The sequence below is a fragment of the Acomys minous genome (assembly GCF_964271855.1).
Source record: "Acomys minous genome assembly, chromosome: 7".
NCBI lineage: Eukaryota > Metazoa > Chordata > Mammalia > Rodentia > Muridae > Acomys > Acomys minous.
The window spans coordinates 29,805,552-29,828,113 of NC_140488.1; the positions used below are offsets into that span (position 1 = coordinate 29,805,552).

At 33.5% G+C, this 22,562-nt stretch overlaps 1 protein-coding gene across 4 annotated transcripts in view; it reads left to right on the forward strand.

Moving 5' to 3' along the window:
* Positions 1–22,562, forward strand: part of TENM1 (teneurin transmembrane protein 1) — an 839,058-nt gene that overhangs the window by 193,053 nt on the left and 623,443 nt on the right. The window lies entirely within an intron of this gene.

The window sequence follows — 22,562 nt, forward strand, 5'->3', positions numbered from 1 at the left end:
AACCATTGTCATTAGAAAAGTTTTTTCTTTTTTTTTTTCTTTTCTTTTCTTTTTTTTTTTTGGTTTTTTGAGACAAGGTTTCTCTGTGTAGCCTTGGCTGTCCTAGACTCGCTTTGTAGACCAGGCTGGCCTCGAACTCACAGCGATCCGCCTGCCTCTGCCTCCCGAGTGCTGGGATTAAAGGCGTGCGCCACCACGCCCAGCCAGAAAAGTTTTTTCAATAAGAGGAAAATATGCTCTTGTGTAAAATATGCTACATAAAGGCTACATGGCCATAATAAATATTTTATTTAACTAATGGAGGGGAAGCCTGTCAGGCACATATATTAAATATGTTTTAATGATTGTGTCCTGCTCACTGCACAAGTACAGAATATTTAAGCTTTTCCTTTCACTGTTCCTTGCCCTTATCCATGTCTTTGTATGGCAATCTCTTCAGAAGAGTGCTGGCAGGAGTAGTTTAAAGAAGTGAGTAACCCAAAGTGAGAAACTGTAGAAGCATTCTCTTTTGGATTCAAATTAAGTCATTTTTCACATAGTGGAAGCTTGATGATGCTGCTAAAAGGAGAAATAAATCATCATGTTTCCCAGCATCAAGCTAGTGGCAGATATAAAGATTATCTTATGCAGTCGAGTTCTAAAATGGTTTGCTATCCTTTGGTTCTCTATCAGTGGAAAACATCCATCATCATGAAACCAAAAGCACCAATGAGCCTTTAGAATTATTTCATCTGTGTTTCATGTTTTGGAGTATGTTGCAATATATCTGAATGTAAATATACTATGTACTAAATTTTCTCCAACACTCTGCATTATAGTTGAATACCACATAGTCTTTGTCTTTGTATTTATCCTTTGAAATTTTTTATATCTTGACTCACTATCATTAATGCACATTATCATTAGTACACATTAACTCAAAAGCATCTCAAACTTAAATATATTTTTAATTCTCAGCTGTTAAAAACCAACAGAAATATATTAACATGCATTGACACTGTTTAGAGAGAAAAACGAATTCATTTTAAAGATACATTTCTTTAGCCTACTACAAATGTATCCTAAAATTACTATAACAATAACAATGCAAAGCCTAAATAGCATTATCAGGTCAAATAGAATTTTTTGACTAAGTGCCAACTAGTGTATATTGTTACAATAATTTAACGAATACATTTACAATTATTTAGTTAAGACTAAAGGCATCTCTGTAAAATGTCAAATAATAATGGTCTCAAGTTTTGTTAGAGATAGCATGCATTTTAATTGCTTTGTAGAATTTTAATAATGATTAGGTTATTTGTAAACAGATTATTAAACTCCAGTCCCCAGAGTAGTATGAGAGATAGAGTGTAGAATAGTTCTGCAGCATTTTGTTATGTAGTTTTGCACTAAAAGTAACATGCTTTTGTTTCTGATATGCTATTGTTTCTAAAAGAGTGACATAATGGGGAGAGAGACCACCTTTTCCATTCACAAGGGAAAGGGCCTGTGACCTTCTTAGCTCCTCACATACTTAAATATCACTCTAGCATATAATTCCCCTCATAAAATTCAGTAAAGTATAACTGAAAAATTTAACAGACCCTTTTCATGCCATTAATGATTCTATAAATACAAGACAAAAGTCATTTACAAAGCGATTTTCTGGCTAAAAACTAGCACTTTTTTTCACTGCCAACATTAGCACTAGCATATGTTTTTCTTTCCAGAGCCAATTTCACATAAAAATAAAGTTAACTGCAATGACTTAGTAGAATTGCAGTATATATCTCAGCAAGTGTAAGAGGGAGGGAGTAGAAATTTGGTGAAGCCAAAACTTCTCTACACGTTTGTGTAGTAGGCCAAATTCTTCCCTGATTAGCCCAACTCTAGTATAGTATAGTAGCCTCTCAACATCAAAGATTCAAATTCAGGTGTCAGAATCGTTATAAGTCAATATAGGACATGGATTCATGGCGTCTATGAATAGTCAAAATGCTAGTTTTCTAATGACTAGTCCATATGCTAGTCGATAATGATATATTATATTGACAAGTTTAATAAAATTGGAAGTTGTTTTTCATTGGTAGTTATAGTGTATTATCATCAAAGGCACTTGATGCTTACTGTATCGTCTTGGCACTCTTTTCACCTCTCCAACGTATCCTGGGAAATCAAGTTTGAGTTACAGTTGAAAATCAGAGCAGGCATTTTATTTCTGTGTTCACTTTCTAATACTCACAAATGCATGTATAAGGATACCTAGTAAATTTTGCTTTCTTCTTTTAATTTTATGAGTTTAAATTTTATACCCAGAAAATCAGATTTCTAATAGTAGTATATGGAAGCAATCACCACCTGCTATACAGAACACTTGGCATTGATGAAAATATTAACATAAAACATCCATTTATTGCTTATTTTTCATATGTCAGGCACCTGGTAATCACTTTGCATGCCTTATCTCATTATTCCTAATGATGGGCCTATAAGGAATTCTTGTCTTTAAAAAGTCTTCAGCCTATTTAAAGTGACAAATAATGGATATCTGAATCGGTTGGTTACTTAAGATGATCTAATAATCAGTGTTTTTCTTACAAAATGTACTAGACATTTTTCAAAGTAACCATATTTCTCTTTTCTAAAAATATACTGATTAACTTTGAATATCTTTTAATTTAACTATATATTGCTTTAATTCAGATAGATATCTCTGAAGTTAGCCTTTATATATCTAAAATTTAGGTATTTATAAATAATGTCAATAGTAAGATGTGAGTGAAATTTTCATCATTAGATCAATTTGTCCTCATGCTTTTATATTAAAAGCTATTCTGTTTCAGGTAGCAGGATCTTTATTGTTTATTAAAGAAGATTCCACAGCCCTGTTGAAGTGGCACTCATTTGTGAGTCTGCTGTTATCCTAGCAGTAATCTTTGATCAAATTTTTCATTATTTCCCCTGGGAGCTGTGGAATTGCAGCAGTGTCAAACTTGCTTCTTTATGGCAAACTCAACTCACTGAGAAAAAAATCCGTTGCACAGTACAGATTGATGCCAACTTTTGCAAATGACAATTTTTGCTCTCTCGCCTCCTCTGGTGTATAGTTAACTTAGAGCAGTGTAACATAGAAAAAATTGTGCAAAACCAAACAGATTGCAGAAGTCTAGCATCTAGGATGGTATGCAGATTTGTTGCTTTTCCCGAAGGAGTCTTCTTTTCTGTGAAGCAATAAAGGCAGTCTCCTGAGTAATATATTGTCTAGGGAGTCAAGAGCTTTGGCAACTAGTTCAGGCCTTGACACAAGCTATGTTACTTTCTGGCAAGAAACTTTATCTCAGGGGGCTATGATTTCTACAGGTATAAAAGGGATGATGATGATGATGTCTCTTATGGACCTGTTTTAAGGGAAAAAATCCAAAAAGTTTACGTTATCTTCAGAAATGTATGCTATGCATCCAAAGTAGTATTCTGAGATGTACTAATGACAAATATGATGATAACCATTTGTCACTTACTATAATGGTTGCAGCCCAGCTAGTGTTACAAATGAATACAAATTGTTTACAAATCAACAAAAATGTTGTATATATGAGCTGAGTACATTTTTATTCTATCATGCATACATTTATGACTGTTATAATATGGAAGAGAATATGAAAAAAAAGCAATTTCTAATTATTCAGCACCTATCATTGTAAGACAAAACAGTCCTTCACAAATTCAGGGTTAAAGTAAAAGGTTGTTTTTCCTTAATGTACTAGCAACCATTTCTTGATCCCTTTCTCTTGTTCCTTGCTTGCAGACAGTTCATGATTTTCTTTCCCCAGAACTTGACAGTTTCCTACCTAAGAAGTTTAATTGGTCTTGTTAGACCTTGATCTTCTCCTTTGATTTCTAATATAATGTGTGTATCATGATTATCTGTGAGAATATCCTCTTCTGGATGACATATTATGCAGTGAGGTTTATTGATGGTCTGTCTCATCCACTGGGTTCTCATTGGTATATTTTTGCATAGTATATACTGTGTTCCAAGAAAAGTAGTAAATTTAATGCAAAAATGAAAGAAAACCACCACTCTACTACAAATCTTGGCATAGCCAATGTTACCTTGCTGAGTAGAATGCTTTGGTCTTTAATTCTGATTAGAAGTGATTTTTGGTTAAGTGATTCAGATCATCAGCATTAAGTACCCTTTTTTGCCTGGTTCCTATGTATAATGCATAGTTCAGTGTAGCTGGTCACATCACACTAACAATCAGAAAAAAACAGAATGCCATGAGTGCATGCTGCTATTCAGCTCTCATTTCCATATATATGTATGTGTGTATGTATATGTATATATATATATATTCAAGAATCCTAGATTGAGAATGGTACTGCCCATTATGGTCAGGACTTGTCACCTCCATCAATTCAATCAAGATAATCCCTTACAGGCAAAGCCAGAAACCTATCTCTTGAATGATTTCAAATTCTGTCAAGTTGTCAATTAGCACTGACCATCACAATAAATAGTCTATTCCAAGTCAGTTTGAACAACAGTTGAATCAGTGACTCAAAACAACCACGCCCCCAATACCAAGAAACAAATAGAAAAGCTGAAATGATTGAGGTTTTTTGTTTGTTTGTTTGTTTTGTTTTGTTTACAATTCCTTTTTTAAAAAGTTGATCTAATATAAATTGGTTTCAAGAATGGACAACTAGTTCCTCTGTTGAGATTTAGCATAAGAGTAAATTAGAACTCTTCTTAGCAACCAGTTTACAAATAAACACAAGGAAAAAAACATAAAATTATCAAGGCTCCTTCTATCTTGTTCCATCTCTTTAATCACTTCAGCTGTCAATTGTATTTTCTCTTGTGAGTGAGATTTAAACCTCCTCTTCTGGACCATCCCTGTTATTTGTCTTTTTTAGATCTGTGAATTGTAGTATGTTTTTCCTGTATTACATGGCTAATATTCACTTATAAATGAGTATATACCATGCACGTCTTTCTGGGTCTGAGTTATCTCACTCAGGAAAATATTTTCTAGTTCCATCCATTTGCCTCCAAATTTCAAGATTTCCTTGATTATAATAGTTGAGTAGCATTCCATTGTGTAAATGTACCACAGCTTTTTTACACATTGTTCTGTTGAGAGACATCTAGGTTGTTTCCAGATTCTGTCTATTATGAACAGAACTGCTATGAATATAGTTGAGCAAATGTCTTCATTGTATGGTGGAGTATCTTTGGGCTATATGCCCAGGAGAGGTATAGGGGTATAGCTGGGTCTGGAGGTAGCACTATTCCCAATTTTCTGAGAAAGCACCAAGATGATTCCCAAAGTATTTGTATAAGTTTGCACTTCCACGAGCAGTGGAGAAATGGACAGAACCTCCACAAGAAGACCAACAGCGCCAACTATCCAGTGCCCAGGAGGACATGCAGATACTGAAGCACCAACCAAAAGCCATGCATGAACATAGGCCCCCTACATAGATGTAGCTGAGGGGCAGCTCGGGGAGTTGTGGCTATCTCTGACATGGACTCTGTTGATCACTTTTCTTAGCCAGGCTGCCTCTCCAGGTCACAGGGGAAGAGAGTATGTTCAATCCTGATGGGATTTGATGTGCGGGAGTAGGTTGGTAGAGGGGGCTCCCTTTTTCTGACTAGTAGGGGGGCTGGATAAGTGGATGAAGGAGGGAGGATGATATGATCATAACATTAAGGGAATAAATAAATTTAGTGAAAAACAAACAAAATTTGCTACATATATGCAAAAAAGAACATGAAATTAAAAGTAAAATTCCAAGGGTCTAGGACTAAGAGTCCTGGATAGTCAACATCAAGCAATCTTCAGGACAATTTGAGGAAGCAAATGACATTATTATTCAAATACTAGGATGAAACATTTTTATTTTACTGAAGATATCTCAAATGTATGGGCATTCCATAGAGCAAATTCTCAAATACTTGTCACAATTTTTACTCCATTCTTTCGAAACCTATCTTATTGATATTTTGGATTTACTTCCAGAAATAACACTTAACAAACAAATTAAAATCTTTTATGTTCCCCATGACATTGCCCTCATTTTTCTCCAGACATAGCCAATCTTAGAGAAAAATACATTATAAATATTACAGCAGATACACTATATATATATATATATATATATATATATATATATATATATTACAGCATCATATAGTTTTTTCTTTTAAATACAAATCCATCTTCATTTTAATTTTATCTCTTATGGTTTCTGTTATATAACCTTAATATATGAGATTGCATTCCACTGTTAACTTCTAATGGCGTTTTTGGGAAATTACCAATCTTCTATTATTGGTGGACATTTAGACTCATTCCAAAATTTAATTCTACAAACATTTATTGAGTAAATAGACTTGTATGAATTTGTCGTGTATACTAAATACACATTTTTAAGGCACATATCTAGAAAAGGGACTTATGGGCCAAAGAACACAATTTCTCTAATTTGCAAGACATTGCTAAATTGCTTTCTCCTACTAATGCAGTATGACTTTCCTAATTTTCATTCTTAAAATTTGGTGAAATTTTGTCAATCTCTACATCTGTAGGTCTTGACCGATTTAATTTATATTCCATTGATTGCTTGTGAAGCCAAGTGCTTTGTCACATATCTATTGTACTAAAATAGAATATCACCTATTCACAGCATTTGTGCATTTTCTGACATTCTGTTTCATTATAGATATTTTAAATAAATAATCTTTTCAGCAGTGGTCCTTGAACTAACATGTTTTGAGTTTGTCTCAAATCTTTGTCATTGTACCAGATTAAATTGAGTACAAGTCATACCTTTTTTATACTCAGTCTTTCAATTCATGAACATATTGTACTTCTCTTTACATGCAAATCTTTTATATTTTTCAACAGTTTTTGATTATTCTATAAATGTTTGTCTAACTTTTGAAAAGAATCATTTCTAAATTTTTTTCAACTTTTTAGTACTATAGAAACAATCTTGAGGCTGTATTCATGTTGAATTATTTAATTATCTATTACTCATATATGATTTTGTTTCCAGGGACTTTGCTAAAATTCATTACAAGTTATAATAATGTTTGTAAAAATTCTAGAATTTCTTTGTGTACAAAAATACGACATTTGAAATTGGAGAAAATTTTGTTTACTATTTTTCATTTTATACCTGCTTTATTTTCCTTATTAATTAGAACCTTTATTAAATATTTTAATAAAAAGATTAACTGAATTTTATCAATGACAGACATACAACTCAAAATTTGGCACTGCTCAGGGGTGGGAAAATACATTGCAGATGTTCTTTTGTACAGATGAAAAACAGGTAAGAAAACAGCATGTCACTTCTAAAGCAATCCAGAAGGGGAATGCTGAATGCGTAGAGCATTCACTAGGAGGAACCTAAAGTCACTTCAGAGTCCCACTAGCTAAGAAAATACAATTTTGCACTCCTTTCCCATCCTCCAATATGTGGAAAAAGGAAAAATGAGCGAAAAGAAACCCAGCAGACATGCAGTGAGCCTCCAGCATTTAGATTTGTTAAAATGCTCTAAGCTGGAGTACTCACAATGAGTCCTCCCGTTGTGTCTGCAAAACAAATTGCTCTAATATTTTGCAGAACAAGATAGGACAGTTTTTTTAAGTAGTTGAAAACTGAAGGCTCTTTTTTTCCTGTTATGACCTAATCCATTTAACTCGTATCTCCTAAGCCTGCCATTTTTGTCTTGCAGGCTCATAGCTCCAGAGACAAAAGTTTCTTTGCAGAAGTAAATCCCACTGTCATCTTTGAAGAGGGAAAGATGATGAGAGATGACGAATGTCCCCCAAACCAGTGCCAAAATAAGCCTTTTGGTTCATATTTACAAACCAGGGTGATGAATGACTATCCCAGAGACCACATGGATCAGAACAAGAGATATTGAAGACAAGGGCAGGGTTCAGTAGTAATTCTTGGGCTGTGAAAAAACTGATTGAAGTCAGTTCTGTCCTCCTGACCAACTCTGGGGATGAGGGACAACCGTCCTCTCCTAAAGTAAGAACACATATTTGCTTTGTGTGTACTAAGCTATTGCAATAACAAAGACCTTCCAGGTCCCAAGAAAAAGGAGGGTGACTAAAGAGTGGCAGTAAAAATAGTATGTTATTCCTCCCCAGCCTCCCATCCCTCCTCCTCACAACCCTAAATAAACTTCTCCCCTTTCTTTCTCTACAATCAGAAAAAATAAACTTCAGGGATCAGGAATAAATGGAGGAAATAAGTAACAACAATCAAACCACTATAGGAATAATTTCACAAATTTGTTTCACTCCCCTTAGTCACTCTCTTCACCTTTGTCTTTGGGTTTCTCACTTCTGATTCCTTTCTTCTTCACTAGCATATTGTTTCTCTTCCTCATAGTCCACTTCCCCATCATTGTAACCTTCATCCTCCCCCTCTCTACTCATGTCCTCTTTTTCCCCCTCATCCTCTTCTTACTCTTTCACTACCTGGGCATATTCATCATACTCCTCTTCATCCCCACATCTCTTCATGTAATCCTCCATGTAGTGCTCAGGGTCCTCTTTGTTATCCCTGTTGTAGCTACTGGGGTATATGACCTGGACAGGAGCTTGAAACAAGTTTTGTCTATAGTCACTCAGGTTGGTCACCTCACAGGCCTAAGCTCTTGAGATTCTCTAACATCTTCAGGGTCTCTACTGTGCTGAAGTCTTTTATTTTGTTGTCACTTATATTTATTGTTTTCCTTTTTTACTAATTAAACATTTTTATTTTTTGCATATACATTTATATTATTACACATATATATAATAAACTACCTATAGCAAGAAGAAACATGACACAATCAGGAATTATATAAATGTTACATTCTTAGTGTTTTGCCTATTTGTATTTGACAGCCTTGAAGAAAGCTGCTTTCTCTTTTTCAAATTCATAACTCCCTTCTTCATTTTCTTGCACAAATATATGCAAATGTACATGCAAACACATATACATATATGTGCTTAAATAATGTTTTCTCAGTCTGTGTAATGTTACTTGTATGTACACGTTTTCACAGCTGCCCACTTGGTATTGTATAACCAACTGGTGTACTCTTCCCTGGAGAAGACTATTTCTCCTAGCTTTCAGCATTCACTGGCTGTCTGTAGTTCTTTGTAAGGCTGAAGCTTTGTGGGTTTTCCCTCTTCATTTTAGCACATCTATTATTTTTCCTGTTCAGGCAGTCATGTTCGTAAATTTTTATAGGTGTAGCTTCTGAATAGTAGGAGAGAGAATCTCACAATACACTCCACGGTCTTCTGGTTCTTATATTTCTGCTCCCTCTTCTGAAATTATCCATGCATCTTAGATGCAGAAGATTTGAGTAGATTTATCAGTTGATACTGGGATCCACAACTCTGTATTTTGATTGCTTTTTGTTTTCTGTAATTGTTTCCGTCTTTTACATAGTAAAGTTTCCTTGGTGGTGGGAAGTTGGGGACTTCACTTTATCTATGCCTATACAGACAAATATTTATGTATATATTATGTGAGTTTACTAAAGTGGTAGTTACAGGTTATCACCCAAGATCTATGGCTTTACCAACCATGCATAGTTGGCTAAGTTTCTAGTACTTGGTATGATTTCTCTATTTTTGTATGAGTCTCAAGTCAAATTAAAGATGAGTTGGTTAAAAACAAAATACATATGCCACTATTATACCATTAGGAAATTTTGGTCTGTGCTGGTCATTGTTGCAGTACATGGGCATCCTGGATAAGACTGTTGGACTCTGTCTCCTTTGGAAGCTTTCATGAAAATTTCTGACATATTGAAAGTTAAATTTCAGGGAAAAGGCTTAACTCAAATCCAGTTTATAGGCATCTGGGCCCTGTGACCAAAGTGCATGATGTTTTCAAGAATAGGGTCTAATCTTCCACCTCTTGGAGACAATGGAAATCAATAGCAATAGACTGTAATGTTTTAAAAGTCTCCTAGACTGTATTGACCAACAACTCAAAGGAAGGCTTCTCATACCCAGTATTAGGACTTTTGTTAGATGATCTAAAATGAAAAATTCCCATCTGTGCTTACAATGCTCTTTCCAAGTGGCTCACTATTTTTTAAAAGAATTATTGCATGAAATAAATGTAAACTTTTTCTTCTTCAAGTTGCCATTGTCAAATTTTTATATTGTGATTATAAGTCTCACTAAACTAGGAGGTGGCTTTTATTCTTAATATTGAATTGTCTTCTTTCAGAAAGACATATTGAAAGCTGTATAAATTTTACATAAACTATATATGTGTATGTATTGTTTCTATTATCTTTGTATATCTGTGTTTGTATACATACAGGAACACATGCACCATATCATTTTAATCATTTTTATGTTTTGAAATAGAAAGGTGAACCGTTTTGAATTTTCCTGTCTTTCATAGTTCAACTCCTGTGTAAAACTAAAGAGGTGCAATCCAAAAGAAGCTAAAAACACTGTGTATTTACACAATCTCAGTATTTCTTTTTGATACTATGTTTAGACTCATGCTATATTAAATATCCCAATTTACTCTCTATATAAAATATAGGAATATTTACTCTTGTTTTGTCAGAATGTCCAGAAATGATTATTGTCGAATAAATTTTTAACTTTTCTTTCTACTGAAATTCTTGATGCAAGATATTTAGATTAACTTTCAAGTGTAAAGCTGAAGGTCATATTAATTATTAATAAATAGTATACAAAAGGAAGAAATGGGTAAATAGCTTGAATAGAATTGATTGGGAATTGATAGGTCCCTGTGAATTCTCAGGAATTATTTAGATATTTAGAGAAATCTAATCCCTTTACTATAAAAAGTTGTGGAAATATAAATAGCTCGTTTGTGTTTTGGTAAATCACATTAGTAGTAATTAGGTTGGAATAAAAAAGGCTAACTTACTTTATTCTAACTATATTTTTAAATTTTTTATTTTTAATTTGTTCAATTTACACTCTGGTTGTAGTCCCGTCCTTTGCTGCCTCCCAATCCCACCCTCCCTCCTTCATGCCCTCTTCCTCCCTCTCCTAATCCACAGAAAGGGCGAACCTTCCTCTCCTAACATCTGACTTTGGAGTTTCAAGTCTCATCTGTACTGCCTGCATCCTCTTCATCTGTGGCCTGGCAAGGCCACCCTGCCAGGCTACATTTTAATGTGTGGTATGTTTCTATGTTTTGATTGATAGGAAACTCCATGACTGACCATAGTGGGTCCTGATCCATCCTAGAACATAGTCTATACCACTGACTAAATAGCGAAAGTTTTCAGACTATCATGTCATTACACCTGAAACATAGGGAACCCATGAAAATTTTATATATGTCATATGTCATCATCTAGTGTAATCTTTTCTAGCACTGCTTTCCCTTGTATTCTTTAGAATCTAACCTTCATGGTAGATAACAAACCATAAAATATTTTCTGGTTCTAAATGTAAAGTGCCCACATGTCAGTGATGAGAATCTACCAAATGGTGTGGTCCATGAATTTGTACTTGTAACTTTTAGAACTGGTATGAGCACTTCTTAATGATGGGACTTGCTTTGAACCTATATTCCCATAGCTCAATATGTAAAATATTTGATTATGATAAATCTGGATCGAAAAAGATTAGTACTGAACACAAAAACAGAGAAATGAAAATCTATAATTGCAAAAGAAAATTGCTTTCCTTGGGGATTCACAAGAGTATTTCTGCATAAATAAGATATCCCTAAGTTTCTCAAATATAGTAAATGACTTTGAGGTTCCGATTTAGTATGAAATTACTTGCTATAAATTGATTAGGTCTCTTAACACTTAGGATGCCAAAGACAAATTTTAAAACAAATGTAGTTGTACAAATATTTTAAAATAGTTCATTACATATCATATTTGATGATAGAATTTTAGAATACTAGGTTTTAAAATTCCTAAAATTGTGAGTTAAGCCAGAAGCAGAAAGACTCACACGGTATATGCTCACTTATAATTGGGCACTAGCCCAAAGGGCATGTCCCATGAAAGTCTTCACTTACCAGGAGATTGGGATAGATGTGAGGACATCCTACTGAGACTCTAGGTAAGACAAATAGAGGAGATGGGGAAATAGAAGGACCCAGAGGGTCCTAGAAACCTACAGGAAGAACATTGTTATGGGTGGATTGGGGCCCAGGAGGAGTCTGTTCAAACTATTACACTAACCAAGGACAATACAATTACTAAATGCCAAACCCCTACTCTGATCTAGCCAATGGACAGGACATTCTCCACAGTTATGTGGAGAGCACAGACTAACTCTGACATGAACTCTGGTGCCCCATATTTGATGACCTCCCCTTGGTGGGGAGGCCTGGTGGCACTCAAAGAAAGAATAAGCAGGCTACCAAGATGAGACTTGATAGCCTGTGACCATATAGTGCGGGAGGAGGTGCCCCTTGGTCATAGACCTAAGGGAGGAGAATAGGGTGAAAGTGGGAGGGAGGCAGGGAGGAATGAGAGGATACACGTGATGGGATAACAATTTATCTGTAATCTGAATAAATAAATTTAAAATTTTTTAATTAAAAAATAAATAAATAAAGTTCCTAAAATCAGAGATCACATTGTATATCAGGATAGTAGTAATATCCTTACTTGGGCTCCATTTCATAATACTTACCACCATAGCCTTTAGGAAACAAACCTAAAATTGCATTTTATACATATCACCAGGATGCTTTTCAATTGCTTCCAATCTCATTTTACATAACACTAAACAATTCTCATTATTATTTAGCACACATTTTACAGTGATACAATGTGAGATAAACAAGTAAAACTGAGTCTTCTAAGTTTCCAGCTGTATTTAAACTATAATTTGAGCCGGGAGGTGGTGGCGCATGCCCTTAATCCCAGCACTCTTGGAGGCAGAGGCAGGCTGATCACTGTGAGTTCAAGGCCAGCCTGGTCTACAAAGTTAGTCCAGGACAGGCAAGGCTACACAGAGAAACCTTGTCTCGAAAAACCAAAATAAATAAATAAATAAACTATAATTTGAGTCTTATCAAAGAAGCCATGCATGTGGAACTTTTAACCAGTGAGTAAATTCTGTAAGGTTTAAAAAAACAAGGGCATCTTTTCTAAGGAAAGCTTATTATTTGACCTGTTGTAGTGAGGAACACATTAACACTTGGTGTTCAGGAAAGCCCTTGGTATTATATGTAAGGAGTTAGCATCAGGAATTTCTGGACAAATAAATATTCAACATGTATTTGATGGATTAGTAAATGGCTAAATATTCGTCCAGGCATTGAAACCATTTTTCAATTTATTTAGGACTTATTTGCCATCATTAGAGTGAACAATGATGTTTCATTCACCTTTTAGTGGCATTGGGCATGTTAAAGCAGGGGTTGGCAGACCACAACCCTCAGATAAATATGGCCTAGCCTTGATTTTGGATGGTTCATAACCTAAGGATTATTTTGATCTTTAAAAATTGTTGAAATAAAAATGAATCAGAAGAAAGTCTTTTGTAAAATGTGAAAATTATATATAGTTTCAGTGTCCATGAAAAACATACTTAAAACAACATGACCACAGTCATTCACTTAAATTAGGTATTTTTTGGTACTACAAAGGCTTAAAACATTTACTATCTGGCTCTTTACAGAGGAAAAAAAAAACAAGAATGTTTTCCCACCTCTGACTTATGGGATTGATGAAATGGTTTTCAAGAAGAAATCTGCTAGGGAATATTGGGACTACTTCATTCTAATGTGCCAATTCTACCTGAGCAATTTGCTTACAGTCCTTACAATATTATCAAGTGCTGATGCACAGGAATAGAACAATAACACCTGTCAGAATTGGCCACACTCCGAGAAAACTGAAGGTATAGTTGAAGCCAGATGTTTAAGGAATGAGAACGGAAATGAAACTGCAGAAGTCTTTAGGAAAAAAACTAGAGAAATGATATCAAAGCTGCATCACGTCTTTAGCAAGAAGCTCAAGCATAAGAACTATTTGTTTTTAATTTGATGTGTAATTCCATAGAGGGATTTTTTTAACGGACACCTTCACAGAAAGTCAGTTCCCATAAAACAGTTTTCTACTCTAGGGCAAAAACTTCCACTCCCTTAAAATTTACATAATATCAAACAGTGAAAGAAACACATTTTATTTTATCAACATTGAGCCATATAGAAATTTTTTACAATAATTATATTATGAAGTTGTACCATGATATTTACATCCAGATGAGGATGTAAGTCAGGGGTAGAGGAGAGTGATTTCATAGTTTGAATCCAACAAAGAAAATAGAGAGTTCAGTATCACAGTCATTTTTAGGGCTAAAAGCTTCCAATGCGGTTTGTGTTAAAATAATACAAATGGAAGTGAAGTTTAACTAATAGAGTTCATTTAACTAACGAAGACAATGCAACCAGATATTTCACTCCCTGAATGAGATTACATTTGGTGGTTAGCTAGTTAATTTGATTCATTGGGATTTGTAAATTGGATCATTCAGAGTCCAAAGTGAAATGGTGATTTAAATGCAGCCCAATGGCCTCTAGAGAAATAATCAATTCCTTAGAATTCATCTGAAGAATTAACTTTTATCCTAATTATTCACCTGGAGAATTAACTAGAATTTTGAAGCAGTTGACTGGGAAAAAAAATAAACCTGGGCCTTCCATTTAGACAAAACCTCCAGGGAAAACCTCTGGGAACATTTGAGCCCATTAACAACAAGCCTGAAGCCTATTTTCATGATAAAAAATGTATTCAATTATGTGGCTTGGTGGAGTTAAGCAGCTCTATTCACTTGTAACTCAGTATTTATGAAACTCTACTATGTATCAAACACTCATGAAGTCATTAAGTACACCAATGAAACATACAAACAGCAAAATAGGTTGTATGCCTTCCTAGAGTTTACATTATTTATTGCAGTGTGTTTTCATGTGGTGGTGCCTGCATATGTAATACGAATACATGCATGTATGGAGTTCATATTGGTCGGGGTAAATATGTATATATGTACTTGTACATAAAGATGTCCAGAGTTGGTCTTGGATGTCCTCCTCAATCACTCTACACTGTGTTTACTTACTTACTTTCTTTCTTACTTTCCTCACTTATGAGTCAGGTTCTATCTCTGAAACTGAAGCATAGGAACACTGGCTAATTCCTTGGGAATTCTGTCTCTGCTTCTGGAGTACTGGACAACAGGCAGACACTCTGTCCATTCAACTTTCAGTTAAGTTCCGCAAATCCAAACTCTGCTGTCCATACTTGCTAGAAAGTGCTTTATCTACTGAGAAATCTTTGAACCTGGATAATAAAATACTTTTATAGCTTAGCGAGTTGGCACACATTTTTAATCACAACACTCTGGAGGCAGAGGCAGGTGGATATTTGTGACTTCAGTCAGCCCACTCTACATGGTGAAATAATTTTATTAATTTTTATAGTGATGAAATAATTTAAAATATTATGGATAATATGTAATGATATATTGCTTTACAATACATCTTTTCATATTTTTATGAAATATAATGAAATAATTTTATTACTTTATTCTTATTATTTTTAATTATTTTAAACAGATAAATAAAAAACATAAAAATAAATCAATAAGGTACCCTGTTATATTTCAGTAGCTCTATACATATATAATTACATAATTTATAACCCAGATTATATACTATATCCTCATACATTTCTCATTTCTTTATTGTTAAAAATATCAATATTCTTTTCCCTATTTTTTAAAAACATAAAATTGTTTTCTATAGTTACCCAATACTACAATGCCTTATTCCTATAGGAGTATGACTTAGTACTACTGATCAGCCTTTTTTCCTCCTCCTATTTTCCCTAATATCTACTCTTCATAAAACTTCTAGGACATCAATGTCATATTCTGAATATCACAAAGACTTGTCTTTCATGGGTGGCTTATTTTATTTAACATAAAAATCTCTAGTTTCAACAATTGCTGTCACAAATGACAGGATTTCATCTTTTTTTAGCAAAATAGTAATCTGTTCAGCAACAGCTGATAGACACAAGTTGTTATAGCTCACATTTTTAAGAGGCAGACACAAACAGTAATTACCATAAAATAATTTCAGGCAGAGGCACATCTGTATAACAAAACAGAGTAGTTAGAAACAAACTTAAGATGAGTGATATTACTTTGGGTATTTTAGACACATCAGGGCTTCATAAGGTGAAAGCTGAATACATTAAAGAAGCTGGCATGGGAATATGTTTTAGGAGTATATCCATATATGTAAATTTCATTCACATACAAGACTATGCTGTCATACTCTCCATCCAAGCTCATGTGTTTTTTAATTAATACTTTGAAAATCCTAAAGATAACTATGCTGTCTATTTATTACTATCATTATTTTATTATAATCAATATTTAATATGCTATGAAGGTTGAGATTTTTTTAATAAAAATCATGTAATTTTAATCTCATGTAGTATGGGTACTATATTTCATAAGGACAAAGGTCAAAGGCTCAGGGAGACCACATAGTATATACAAAACCACCCAGAGAATAGTCTCATGAGCTTATGTTTCATGTCTTACGTAGGCAGAACCTGGAAGCCAGGTTTTTCATTGTAAATATGCAAATTATATCCTACCTTAAGTCATATCTGTAAGTAAAAGATTTTGTGTATTGTTATCATGCACAGACAACATAAAAGCACAATAGCTACTTTAATTTTCATCTGAGTATTCATATTGGCTTATGATCAAACTAGAAGAAGTGACAAACTTTATACAGTTATACAAGATTAACTAAGTTTCATTTTGTTTCCTCTCTCTTTCTCCCTCTCCCTCTCCCTCTTCACCCCCACCTTTCTCTCTAAGATTTGAACCCAGGTAGATACTTAGCAAATACTTGACCATTTTGCTACATTTCTATCTCTTTTACTGGTTTATTTATGAAAAGGAGCTAATTCTTTGAACATAAAAATTGTTATCATATAAAATTTTAGTAGAGATTTGTTTCATTTTCACTAATGTTAACATCTCCATCTGCACTGGAGGGAGTTTGTTGGATAACCATTTACTTTATTTCCATAATAAAGTATTCTACATCATCTTATTTGTGCAAAACGCACTGAGCTATGCTTGATAGGATTTTCATTTTTAGCTCACATATGTAAAGCATTTTCAATGTTACACAAGCTTTAGCTAACAAAGTCAGCAATTTGTGGCAAGCAAACAGCTCAATTTACCTTACATTTGTCAAAGGTTTACCTATACCACTTGTTCAGTCTGTTTATTGCACATTTTCATCCAACCCAAACTGACAAGCTATGGTCTGTCCACTTATATTAATTTGTAGGAATGTGTTGTCAATAGAAGCTTTCAACTTGTTTATATGTAATCTATAATACAAAGCATTCTTTATGAAATGATATTTGAAATGTTAGATATGTTTAACATTATATATGTGGCACACTTTCAATGAATTATTGAGCACAAAGTTCAAAATCACTAGTTTCATGATTTCAGAATTATAATTTACTTTTAAAATGGGTTAATATTAACTATTTTCAAGAATCATTTGCTCCCTTCCTCTTTATTTTATTGGAGATCTTTCTGTCTTGTCTAGGGTGACCTCAAACTTATGATCATCTTGAGATAATATAAGAGGTAGAGAGAAAGGACAGACTTGTAAGGGTACCAGTATCAAAATCAGTATAAAAGCAGTGATAAAGTATAATGTTTAGCATGTACTAAATTTAAAACTCGGTAAAAGAAAACTCAAAGTTTTCCAAAGGACTTAGATAATATAAAGTTCTTCATATTTTTTCTATGATTAAGACACAAACAGAATGAATTGTCTCACACACACACACACACACACACACACACACACACACACACACACACACAGAGGCATGCACGTACAACACATTTTCTTTAAAAAAAAAAATAGAATTGGTCACTTCCCCTTGCTGGAAGGCCCTGTAGGCCCACACAGAGGAAGGGGATACAGGCTATCAGGATGAGACATGATAGGCTGTGGTCATATGATGGGGGAGGAGGTCCCCTTCTGTCTCAGGTCTAGGGGAGGGGAATAGAGCTGAAGAGGTACAGGGGGTGGAGGAGCAGGAAGATACAAGCCAGAGGATAGCAATAGGGATGTTGTTTGAATTTAATTTGTAATAAATTAAAATAAAAACAAAACAAAAATTAAATAGATGAATGAAGATAATTTGTCATATAAAAACACTAGGCAATATCTCAATTTGTTTCTCAAGAATTTGCTCTTCTCTGTTTTCTTTTTAGCAGTTGTGTTTAGTTTACTTATCAATCTTGCTTGAGCTTTAGTAAATTTTCAACACATTACTGTGGGCAAATTGTTATTGCTGGCGATTTACATGACCTTTTAGCAAATTAGTGCTCCAGGAATAACAGAAACCCTTCTCCAGAGCTTTTTGGAAGATGGGCTGAAACTTCCCCACTACTTTTCAGCCTATTCAAATATATGTCTCCTTTTGATACACATAAAAACTTATGTCCCTGAAATCCATTGAGAGTGTTATTTTCTGTAGCTTTTTTATGAAAATATTTTATCTTTACCATTTTTCAAATATAAAATTATATTGTGATAGTAAGTATGCACATCCAAGTTACATACCATATAATACTACCATGGTTGAGAATCAGCCATTGGTCTATTTCAAGCCAAAAAAAAAATCAGAGAAAATTAAAATTATCAATTCACTATATAATTGAAAACATTTCTGTGAGTACTGAAAACATGTGGAGCATATGTATATGTATAGTCAAAGTGCCCATACACATTAAATTAAAATAAATAATAAAATTTATTGGAAACATTTTGCTAAATCATTGTTGAAGCAAATAATTGCTTCAACAAATGTTAAATAATACTTATGTAATTATTTTAATTTTTATCAGAGAATATTTGCATTCTATTATTTTGTAATAATAAAATGTTTCCATTCATCAAAACTAGTTTTTGTGGAAATGAAAAGAATTTTGTTCTTAAAGTAAAAAGGGGAAAAAATCACAATATCTCCTAAGTTTCTGCTCTAAACTGGCCTGCTGTTTGTCTATTGAAACTAAACAGATTGCACTCTTTATGAACATCTATAAATCTGAAAAGACTTTGGTTGTAGTTGATAATTGTACTATTATAACATTTGGCATTCATTCTTATTTTACCCTTTCAATATACAAATATGATATTATTATTCCCATTGTGCTGATGGAGATTCTGAAACAGTGACGATATCTTTGGTTCTTGCCATTGATGATGAGATATAAACTTGTAAATCACAATGTTTTAATTTTTATTAAATCATTCTTAAAACCTACATTTCTGTCCAATTTTGTGCTCCATGTGTCTATTGATGGATGAATTATTAGATGTAAAGGCAATCACCTTTGCTAGGGCCATTATAGCCTTAGAAAAGAAGTGTTCATACATGTACTAAATCTTATAGATATATGTTTTATTTTCAAACAAATAGTGGGCTTAACTTTGTGAGAAGACATATTTAACAAAAATGTCTTGTATTATCCTCTTCTGGATTAAGTTTGCTGAGCTGTTGGAGCTAGCCAAGGTTCACCCACTTAATCTGGTTACAATGTTGCCTGCCCATTAACTAGAATGTATTGATTTTTTTTCAAGTTGGAGAATACAGTGGCTCAGAATCTTTAGCCTCTGATTTAATGAACTTCAAATGAATACCAAACTGAAATGATTTCTCAGTTAATCAAATAATATCATTCAAGTGCCCCTAAATGAGAGAAAGTAGAAGTTATTTAGTGAAAGTTTTGGTGGAAATGTATAAAAACATCATTTTGCCATTCAACCAACACCAATATTAGCAATAACTGTTAAAAACAGCCAGAAATGGTTACACTGACTCTTTCTTGATGATTACATTATAAATTATGTTTATTGTTATTTCAGCCTAAAGCATTAAGTGGCGATTACTATTAAAGTTAAACAGTAAGATATTTATCAGGCTCACTGTAAAATGTATAGACTATTTTAAAACAAAATTTCTGCATTAATAAAATTTTTAAAAAATGTCAAAAAATCTTCACCAAAAGCAATCACTTTTGTAGTTAATCTTCCCGTTTGAGTACCAATCCCTATTTGCCTTAAATTCTTAACTTTTAAGACAATGAGTTTATTCTCTAGTTTTTCTCACAGAGCAGATAAAGAGGGTGCAAGCTACTTTGGGGATAAGGCCATTGGAATGCAGAAAGCAAAAGCAATTTAATAAAGTGCACTTATGAAGCCTCTTTCTCAATTGCTCTGCTTAGAACCAGAGATGCTGAATATTTTGGAACTCTGTCCAGGTGGTACACACTTTTCACCATAGCACTTGAGAAACAGAGACAGGTGGATCTCTGTGAGTTGGAATCCAGCCTGGTCTACAAAGCGAGTTCCAGAACAGCTCAGTTTATTCAGAAAAAAACAAAACCAAAAAACAAAAGAAGAAAGAAAGAAAAAGAAAAGAAATTACATGTTGACTAGTAAGTTGATCTACATAATACCCAATAATACCAAATACGTACTTTAAAAATATCTGTTGGATTATTTTTACCTGCCAATCAGATATTTAGCAATGGTATCAACATTATACACATATGTATATATGTATATATATAAATTAAAAATATGTAATGCAATTAATTACATATTGCATGATCTCAACCATTATTTTGGGTTGGTTTAACCTTTTTTACAATCATTATTGGTCTTGTACTATCAACATTTATTTACATGTTTCCTTCCTTTGGACTTAGTATAAATTTATCTTGATGGTAAGAAAGGATAATTCACAATAAATGTAGTGTTTTCTTTATATAGAGTGGCTTTCTGGAAGTACAGTTATACTATTCCATAAATATCTAACTCATTCCAATTATATAAAGAATTTTGAGGAGAATTATTAAAGAAAGGATCTTAATAAAATTATTTCAATCTGCAGATCTGACTCTGAGCATGGTAGAGTAATTAAATTATTGCTGCTATATGTCTTTTGTATTATATGAGATTGATAATCATGTTTAATTTGACTGTCCAATTTAGCATATTAAAGTTATTAAGGTGTTAATTTCTAAGTGCATAGTTTATATTGAAAGTAGACAGGGATATTTTCTCATTTTGATATATTGTGTTATTCTTTCTGAAAACTTTTTCTAGTCTACATTTACTTATCAATTTACAGAAGATGATAATTATTTCTATACAAATACAAATGTATGCAGAAATAAAATTTCAGAAATATTTTCTTATTGAATACTTATACATGCATTCTAAGTTCAAAATTATATAAATCCCTCCGTTAATACACATTAAATAAACATGGTCATTATAGCTGAGTCTTCATGTCTTATGCTAGCACATGGCAAGAGTTCTAAATATTCATAGAAACCAGGTTCAGGTTTAGCATCACAGGTTAAAAAAAAAAAGCCATCATTGTTTGTTCTATTATCTTTTTCCCCTGCTCAAAAAAATGACTTCTTTTAATCCTAACTACTAATGTGTGAAATTTGCTGGCACTATCCTGCTGCCAAATAAAGGGTATATGCTCAGTGTTGTCAACTATGGTAGATTTTACCATTTCCAATGATTTCTGTCATGTTTGCCTTGATTTTTATCAAATTCCAGATCAATTAAATATTTCAAAATTTCCAATGCCATTGAAAAGTTCTTTGTAGGTTATTAGTGTTAAGAAAATTAGATTTGTGAAAATGAAAATCCTGCTATCTCTAACTGGCATTTGAACCACTGCATTTTAGTGAGGAATCAAGTTTTATGGAAGTTGAGCATTTTACTCTTTTGCTTTATTTTTGCCTAAACCTCTATGTAACATTATAACTGAAACCTATTTGTGAAGAGCTTGATGTGTCAAATATATAGCAATAAAACGTTGAAGCAATTTTTATTTGGGGCATCTGAGCGGAAAACTTAGCTGTCAGTGTGGGGACAGGTTGGAAGCAAGTCTGTGATAAAGATAAGGCTCAGGAAATTCAGAGGTACCATAATACTATTGAGCTTTGGATGAAGTAGGAAATAACCACAGATAACTCAAGAGGTAATAAAGTATCTTAGAAAACAAGGGAGATTGATAGCTTTGATATATACACTCCCAGGACTCTTCTGTTTGCCCCCGATATTAACTATTTACAATACTTTTAAAAATAATAAATTTGCCCGTTTGATTAGACAGATACTTATGAAGTATCTTATTCATTAGGAGAGACAGGCATGTTATAGTAATTATAATAGAAAGTGATAGAGACAGATGCAGTTTGCACTGAGTTGTTTTGCATCTTGTGTATGTGTGTGTGTGTGTGTGTGTGTGCATGTTTATGCATGCATGTTTACACACAGGTGTGCACATGTATCCAGGGATAGAGGTCAGTATTACTTGTCTTTCTCAAATTGCTCCTCACCCTGTTTTTTAAGAAAGCATCTCTCACAGAACCTGGAACTTGCTAACTTTTCTAAATAGGATGGCCAGCAACCCACCCACATACATACCTCTA